This window comes from Haliotis asinina, chromosome 12 (assembly GCF_037392515.1).
Source record: "Haliotis asinina isolate JCU_RB_2024 chromosome 12, JCU_Hal_asi_v2, whole genome shotgun sequence".
Classification (NCBI taxonomy): Eukaryota; Metazoa; Mollusca; class Gastropoda; order Lepetellida; family Haliotidae; genus Haliotis; species Haliotis asinina.
The window spans coordinates 40,828,983-40,838,592 of record NC_090291.1 but is presented as its reverse complement, the minus strand read 5'-3'; the positions used below and the strand labels follow the sequence as shown (position 1 = coordinate 40,838,592).

The window sequence follows — 9,610 nt, the reverse complement described above, 5'->3', positions numbered from 1 at the left end:
GAATGACAGCGATTGAATCAAAAAGCCCTCTCTGTGTCACAGAAGCCACACGTGTTCTTTGTGATCACATTATATAAGTACTCCAGTCAACTCATGTGAACCGGATTACAGTCAGCGAGGCCTATAAGTTACGACACCAAACTGGTTGTTGCCTAGAACCGGTACTCCTGGTTCTCTAGACTGATGCCACCTGACACTACACTTGGCAGATTAAAAATACAGATATAGTAAACATTTAAACGCCGACTGGGGATCGGTTGGATTCTAACAAGAAATAAGCTATGTCCTAATATGTACATACTGAATGGTCTCCCTGTTTCTACTAACCAAGCTAATCAAAGGGTCTACATGCCGAAAGATGATTATTTTTTAGAACATCGATCTTGGGTATCTTTCGTCTCTGTCTTGAAAATCTATATTGATGCATTATCTATAACGTGGATTGATATCAAATGTGCTGCAAAGAAATCATTTTCGATTTCTGTTAAAGAAGTACTTTGAGCTTAAAGATTCTTTTATCCTGCTTGTGGATGTTTGGGTATGTTCTCACAAATGCAAACCGATTCACAAGATATGCCTTGCGGTATATTGATTGCCGTGGAGGTAAAGATTACAGAGAGGTTGTTTATTTTACTGATGTTCCCAGCTAAAACACATACTCACTTCATATACGCCATTAACAGTCGTTGCTGTTGGCAGTGTTAATGCACGTAAGGGGTGCCAGTAGCAGCTTGACTGTTGAAGATCCAGGCTGGGAAAATGTGGTCTTTCTATTGCAAACTTGTACTGCTAATTTTAGGAATCACGAAGTTACTCAGTGGTGACAACTGTTCGGAGGTGGATTTTGTAGTTCACAGCGACAAGTTCATGGAACATCAGGTGTTCAGGCAGTTGTGGAGTCAGTCTCTCTACACCTGCGCATCAGAATGCCTCATGTCTTCATCATGTCTGTCCTTTGGATTTGAGAAGAAAACGCGCACCTGCTTACTCAACAGTAACAGTAGCGATACTGTCATCGTTGTTAACAGAACAGGATTCCTCTTCAGTAATGTTAAACACTGGCCAAAGGTTGGAGTTGCTGACATTTCATTAACTACAGGTCATCGTGTCCTTAATGTCGTCAATATTTATCGCAGAAGAAAGTGCTGTCCAGTTCCTGAAAGTTGTAAAACACATTATCTAATATTTATCCGTCACTGCCGATGTGACTCTAAATCTTTACTCACTTATTCATGTATTTCGCGTTTAAATACACTTACAGAACATCAAATGTACCAAATAATATATCCACAAGGCAATATCAAAAAAAGAAGAATGATTTCTACTTTCCAACAGTCAACGTTCCTTCTATTTCCGATATATTCCAAATTGGGTATTTTCATTCACAGCATTCGAAAAACAATCGAGCATGATATCTTTATTAAGAATTCAAAGAGCGTCAAACGACTTTTCCTCAGTAGTTGTTCGATCACTGGTATATATTCAAGGACCTCTGTTACAACAAGGCCTCAGTAAATCTTTCAAAACGGTATATGGTAGATATGTGACGGACATTAAAATTTGATGCATCGGTGAAAACTTTTATATCGGATACAATTCCCTATTGTCGCGTTAACCATGTGTTTCCGAATGTTTTCAGGTGAGCATCTAACCCATGTGTCAGTGATGGGATAGAATATGTTCACCTTTTTTGTGAACACCTGATATCATCACTAATAGCGATTCATCGGCACCTGCTTATGATAGTCAGGAATGTACACTCGACTCTCCTTTCATCAGATATTACAAGTGGATGTGGATAGGGTTTTGTTGCTTTCGTTGTAGACATAGATGCATTTCCGCGTATATATTTGATTGAAATTATAAATAATGTGGGATGTGTGAGAAAACTTACGTTTCTGTGAATGTTACATGACTTTAAACCAACAGTTACCTTGTTTGAAAAAGTGGTCATCAAGGAATGCCAGACACTAAAGTGCATTAGTGCAGATGTTTGGTGCTCTTCAAATAAGAAAAATCATAAATTATTTTGTTGTTAAGTGGAAATAGGTCTGCTTTGTTAAAACAACGATAAGAGGTATGTCTCCTTTAATAATGCCAGCATGCTTGCCATGCGTTCAGCCATAGAATTATGTTTTACCTGGATAGAGAGTTGCGGGATCGAACTGATCTGTAACAGGCTTCCTCCACTACCCCTCTAAGGGGTATCTTTCTGAATCGATTGGTCAGTTTTTAAGGACATGGTAACTACATTTTATAGTAGGTCATGATGCGATTGTGTACTTCAAACATTGCTGTCAAAGGCAAAATAACATAAAACCATTTTTCTGAAGGTTGACATGAGTCCATTCGTCGTTGGATTTATGTTACAGTACACAACGACAATACAAAAAATGTTTTTGAAAGAATCTATCTGTTTGGTGTATGAACTCTGTTCTTTCCAGTCTCTCTCTGGACGATGCGCTCAAATGACATGTCAGAACAACACCCACTGTGAAGTAACTCGACTGGGTCTTGCAAGGTGTTTTCCAGGTAATCAATGTTATTCCAGTTCCGAATAGGTCTTCAGCGACCCATGCTGGCTTGTCGTATGAGGCGACTAACGGGATTGGGTGGTCAGGCTCATTGACCTCGTTGACACATGTCATCGGTTTCCAATCGGGCAGATCGATCTTCATGCTGTTGATCACTGGACTGTCTGGCCCAGACTCGATTATTTACAGACTGGAATATTGCTGCGTGCGGCGTAAAACTAAACTCACTCCCTATTTCAGTTCCTCAGCTACCTTTGGCAGATGCATTCAGGGAGATATGTTTGCATGGTCCCAGTTGGAGGTACTGTGCATGACTTGGACTAGTTGCTCTACCGCGTTGCCGATTTGTATACTGACAAAGAAATAATTACTTTTCTGCAATAGAATAACATTCCCAGAGACTGCTGATATCACACGCGGATGCAGTGTAAAGATGCTAAGTATGGGTAAAATGGTAAGACCGCAATGTTTCTTAGAATCAGCAGTTGAGAGTGAACACCTCCTTGTGCCGTTCTGCACATATTATCATTCCTGGAGAGATGAAAATGCTATTTGAAAATCATTCCCATGAGGCCTTTTGCCACTTTGATTTCCTGTCAAAGTACCCCGTGAAGGTCCCGGGGTAGAATAGGCCTTCAGCAACCCATGCTTGCCATAAAAGGCGATTGTGCTTGTCGTAAGAGGCGACTAACGGGATCGGGTGGTCAGGCTCGCTGACTTGGTTGGCACATGTCATCAGTTCCCAATTGCACAGATCGATGCTCATGTTGCTGATCTCTGGATTGTCTGGTCCAGACTCGATTATTTACAGACCGCCGCCATATAGCTGGAATATTGCTGAGTGCGGCGTAAAACTAAACTCACTCACTCACTCACTCACTCCTGTCAAAGTTGATACCAGGTGGAATACGTACATGATGAGAGAATGTGTTTCCAAACCACAATTGATGACATATTGACAGGCATTCTAACTTTTTAAGGTATGTGATGTATTTTTTGAAGAGTTCCAAGGGTGTGGTCATCCCCCGGGTGTTCGTGGTGCCAGCATCATGTACGATGGTCACTACCAAGGGGCTGTGGCGTCCTACTCCTGTGACCCTGACTTCAGAGCCTGCCATAGCAATGTCACCAGTACCTGGAGTGTGGGAGAGTTTAACCGGTCTTTGTGGACGGTACAGGTGGCAGAATCCGGTGAGAAATAAATTTCGTCTAAATATTTCAGGCTCTTGCACTGTTATGGTATATATGAACACAGACTACAAGTGCGTATTTTAAGTGAGGCTCGTACCCAGCTTAACTGATTGTCAAGCTTGTTTCCTTGACACGGCTTAGCTTAACGTGGCTTGTCAAATAGCGCAACATTCAAATTTAGCTATCAGTCTGAATTCTACTTTTCCAGTGATTCCCATCATTTTACCAATTGCCATTTGTGAAATTAAATCATCATTAACCCTACACAAGCAATCATGCACATCAAGATACTTCTGTACTAAAGAAACAGAGAATTATGAATTGTGATGGTATGTCTGTTGCAGGGTGTAGCCATATATTCATTTCCGTGTGGTCCACCAAGCAATTTCTTGCTGATACTCCATGCAGAGGCGACAGAAGCTACAAAGTAAAGAATGCTGGCTGTGTATAATGCATGGATTTGCTGAATTCGTCATGACCAAGATGTTTTTAGATTAAGCTTCTTTGTTCTTTCCACACAACGTTTCGGGATCATTACAGATCTCTTCATCATCTGACTTCATCTGATGAAGGGGTCTGTAATGATTCCGAAATGTTGTGCGGAAAGAATAAAGAAGCTTCATCCATAAAATGTCTTGGTCATCTACATTAACTTCTTAATGCTGATAAGACTTAAATTCGTCATGTTGTATAATATTTTGCACATTTAATTCTTTATTTCAACCCGCGTCTGTAGATAAGTGACAGAACAGAAATCGTTTCAGAAATTGATATTAATTCAAAAGATGGCCGCAAAAAACAATGAGTAGTCAACGGATGGGCCACGTTAGAATATATTTGGCAATGGATAACTACAAGCACCAAATAGCTAAACGTTTCATAACTAACCTGTCATATGTTATACAGGCATGTGCACGGATGTAACGAGTGCATTCAGTGTCATGAAGGCAAGATTTCGACAAGCACATTTAACGAAATTTGTTACATTATATAGTTGAAGTAGTGTATAAGTATGTACTGATTCATTTCTTCTATTATTCATTTACAGATGGACTCTCATGATTATGAAACAGGCTGACACACTTTTCTACTGTGAGTTTCGCTTAGATTATGCTGGGGAAAGGAACGTGGTCGTCATGAACACTGTGTTAAATTATGTTTGGGGGACAGAAGAGCGTTTCGATGTAGCGATGGCTGTTGGAAAAACAATGAACATTCAAATAACCTTACAGGATGGAGAATACAGGGTATGTATGGAATGTAAACGACAAGCACTGATGATGATACATAGTTAAATTAGCAGTTGCGCGTAAACTGTAGACAATAACGGATCTATACATAGAATGGAAACTGCAGACCAGTGTATAAGGCCATGCACATTGGTGAAGGTATACAGAGGATATAGAAAATATTTCTATTTCAGTGTGGGGTAACTGGAGATTAGCATAGTGGAACCCGTGTGTTGTGTATTTGAAATGACTGTCTTTGTCATAAGGAACACTACATACTGGGGAAGTCAATATTAAGAACATATATGGGGAGAACTTAATTAAGCAACCAATGTCTGTTTGATAGGATTTCAATACGATCCGTATGATCCTTTGACTTCATAAAACTTAACAGACAATCAAGTTGTCAGCTGGTTTCTTTTGAGAATGTTTATGCCATCGCCATATATGGCAGGGGACATATAAGGATAGCCTCCATGTCTGTCTGTACGAAAAAGGAAATTTGCACCACCCATTTTTCCACAAAAAAATTCTGTGGAATTCAGTTTTCTTTCCTTTTGACTCTAATTGGGTGGATCTCTAATTTTTTTTGGGTTTTGTTTTGCTTTTGGGTTTTTTCTTGTTTTTCTATTTATTTTTGTTCGTACAACAGCAGGGGCATCCGTGTCCCTGGACACAATTTTATCTTCTCATTTTTCGTGTTATCATGGCAACAAGTCTGACTTTGAATCAGTTGACGATTATGGCTTAGCTCCCCGAAAAATCAGTTTTTCTTCAAAATACCACTTCCTAATCTGGAATTTAACAGAAATGTAGTTGTTGGCTATAACTTCACTGATTTTGACTTTTGTAATACTTGATGATTATATGTACGTGTATCAAATTATCAAATATGTGTTAGATTTGTCATCTCTTGTGACGCTTGTTCCAGTTTGAAATCGATGGTGCGAGCACTCACAACTTCACCGAGAGAGACCCGGGGGCAATGCCTACCCACATATACTTTGGTGGTGCTGTCACTGTTCGTATGATGGAGTTCATGGCCTAACTGACCTACTACAGACCAACACGAGGTCTTCTGCATTATACGACATTGTATTACTAACTCCAAGGTTGAATGTGTTTCAAATTTAAACACCACGTCGAATTTGAATTTGTTTGACTTGTATATTAGGAATCGATCAACTGTTAAGATACTGCTCCAGATTACGCATGTTTTTGCCGAATTGATAAACAGGGAATACAAGACCGTACCCACACCTAAGTGTTGATGTTCTGAGTAGTGTTCTGAGTGATCAAACTTTGAATGCATATGGGCTGGGCTATAGTTTGTGTATGAGTATTGAGGACTGTGTAGGTTAAAGAGTAAATTGATATTGTCTTCGTAGTTTGTGATGTATATTTGGTTGCACAGTGAAGTGAATTTCACGCTTTTTCGACCTTTCGTGTCATTTTATGGGTAAACCTGTTGTCTTGATATGCATGTGGAGTTTAATAGGAGTATATGCAGTTTAATTCGTGCTTACACAGAGTGTGTTTTCTGTAACATGTGTAATCGACACACACACATGGACTTATACTTGAAATAACATGTGGTTCTGTACAAGATTCTGCCAACCGCCCTCGACTACAAAATCTACAAGATTCTGCCTACCGCCCTACATTCAAGATCGACACGTCTGTGCCTGACCGCTCGGTGTGTAAGGGTTTTATCACTGTTTCACACTGAAAACCAGGACTTCATGTTATATTTGTGACCTATTACTTAAGATTTGACCAAGCTGAATTGTACTAGAATAACCTCTATTATGAATCATTGTACCTGGCTCTTGTCTGTTTAATACATTACATTGAATATTTTAGACTTGTCAGTGTTATATTTTGCTGTTTCATAGAGGATTTCTTATACATTGTGTCACATCAGTTCCTTAACCGTAACAGTATGTGACCTCGTTATACCAATTTCTGTTCAGGAAGTGCCAAGTCCCCAGAGGTGACAAAGGTCTAAGTGAACCCAGAAGGGGAGGCAACTGCATATGATAATGATATTGCAAAATTTGTATTGCGCCCAATATGACTTAGCAGTGTTCAAGGGTGAGAGTTTATTACCGATGGGTATAAGCATTTGGGGCGGGCTTTGACGTCCTTTCTGAAACAGTTCTGTGAATCAGAATCTCTGATTGTGGTTGGTGGATTGATCCAGAGAGCTGCTGCTAGCTTGCTGAAGGATCTGTCACTATTTTTGGACAGCTCTTGTTTGGTACAGTGATGAGTGAAGCTGTTTGGACCGCATGGATCGTGTTGGTCTTTGGGGTTATCAGCTCCTGGATGTAACACGGAGCTGTGCCATGCAGCGCCTTGTGTGCATACATGAGCACCTTGTGCTGATTTGTGCACAGGCAACCAATATAAGTTCATCAGAATCCAAGTAATGTGGTCTCGCTTCCGGGACCTTGTTATCAGACGTGCTGTTCTACACTCAGTGAAGACGGCGTATGAGAGACTGGGGTAGTCCACACAAGAAGGCGTTTCCGTAGTCCAGACGAGATGTTACATTGGCTTGCACCCATGGCATTGGCTTACAGCAGTACTCTGTTATGAATGGTCTGATGACTCCAGTGTTCCTGATTCGGTTGAAGCAGGATTTTGTAATGGCATTTACCTGCTTTTCCATTGAGAGAGTGCTCGCGAAGTGGACTCCAAGATTTTTTACAGAGTCTTCAGCTTGCATTGTGCTGGTTCCAACTTCGGCTCAGTGTTGTGGGTGGCCTATGATTGACTCTTTGGTTTAAAACCATCATTTCAGTCTTTTCCTTGCTCATCTTCAGCGTACTGGAGTTGGTCCAGTTGGTGCATGTTTCCAGGGTTTGGGTGACAGAAATCCAATCAGTGGATAGCTGTACGCATGCTTGTCATCTGCATAAACATGGTATTGGAAGGTCGTGTTGCCAGCATATTGCACTCACAGGCTCCGAATAGTGCTTGAGTCAGTGATAAGTCACGTTCCATGCTGCGACATCCCAGCGGAGGAGCGCGTGTAAATCGGCGTTGTAACGAACGCTACTTTGCGAACTGTGCACAGGAAGTGGACAGATTTGGTGGTGATAGTGTCATGGTTTAGGCTAGCACCTCATACAGTGACAGGACAGATCTCATTCAGGTCCAGGGCAACTTGACAGTTCGACGTTACCGTGATAAAATCATCATGGCCTTATGTCCTTCCTTTCATGAACCGCCAGAACGTCATTTTTCAGCATAATAACGCTCGGTCGCATACAGCAAGAATAAACAAGGATATCCTTACCCAGAACAACGATCAGGTTCTTGACTGGTCCTCACGATCACCGGATCTTAACCCTACTGAACACTTGTGGGACGAATTGGATCGTCGGGTGCGACAGCGTCAGCGTGACCCTCAGCCACAGACGTTACCTGCTCTGTTTGTGGCCTTGAGGGAAGAGTACCAACTCATTCTCAGGCACTTCATCCGGAGTCTGGCCCAGTCTATGGGACGCCGATGCCAAGCGGCCAATGATGTTAATAGTGGCCACACAAGATACTGACTGCTGTGCAACCTTGCCCTTGGTGTGTGTGTGTATTCAATAACTAAATCATAGTTTATATGGCGCCGGTCTGTAATTTTATATATATTTGTGATAATTTGTCATAACGCCGGCCTGTGAATAAATAGAGTCTGGATCAGATAATAAAGTGGTCCTCATCATGAGCATTGTTCTACGCAAGTGGGTCACGATGATATCTGCCAACCTAGTCAGCGACCCTGACCACCCGATCCATTTATATATCAGTCGCATGGGTTAGTGAATACCTATACTAACTTGGATCTTCACTGGTACTAGCATCTAAAGAGAGCATGTAAATCCAGCTAGGTCCATTCAGGCAGATGTAGCGTCCTGTTAGTCCTCATGGTCCTTAGCATGCAGATTTGCCTTCAGTTTGCAGACACCGATTTCATGATGTGTCGCTTATAAAATATATCGTTGTGTGATTATGTGCTGCTTTTATGTGTAAATCTGTGATATTAAAGTTATATCAGTGTCATATATACATGTTTGCTATAGTTCGTTTCTGTTAATACAACCCTTTCGTACCCCCAATATGGCTTTAACGACTTCGTTCCATTCGTATGGTGGCGGCAAAAGTTATCCTGTCAACTTTATAACTTATTAAAGTTCCTACGAAAGCAGATTCGTGATACTGTCAGACATTTTGTGGTACTCGTGAGCAGTAAAATCGTAGAACCGACCATCTCTTCAAGGTAAAGTTTTGCAAAGATCATCTGAATTCATCTGCAGCTTACATGGGCATCCTGATTTCTTGGGTACCAAGACATGTTGGCATCAGAAAAAATTCTAAAGTAGATTCTGTAGCTAAACGTGCCCTGGAAATGATGGGCTAGCCTGATCACCAAGATTATGTGTTGATTCGAAGGTGTCGTACTGGACATCCCCGTTATACTAATTTACCTATGTTGAAGGAAGAGGTCGTGGTGTAGCAAACTAGTTGAAACATTCGCCGTCATAGTACTGGAACGTTGCTAAAAGCAGCATAAAACCATACTCACTCACCCACATATCATGAAGGTACAGGATCCCCCTCAATATATTCAGTGTCCTTGTCTAAAAAAACACCATC

General features: G+C 41.1%; 1 pseudogene; it reads left to right on the top strand.

Annotated features, from left to right (window-relative positions):
* The first annotated feature begins 759 nt into the window (after window positions 1-759).
* Window positions 760-6,002, top strand: LOC137257512 (uncharacterized; annotated as a pseudogene).
* The last annotated feature ends 3,608 nt before the right edge of the window (window positions 6,003-9,610 follow it).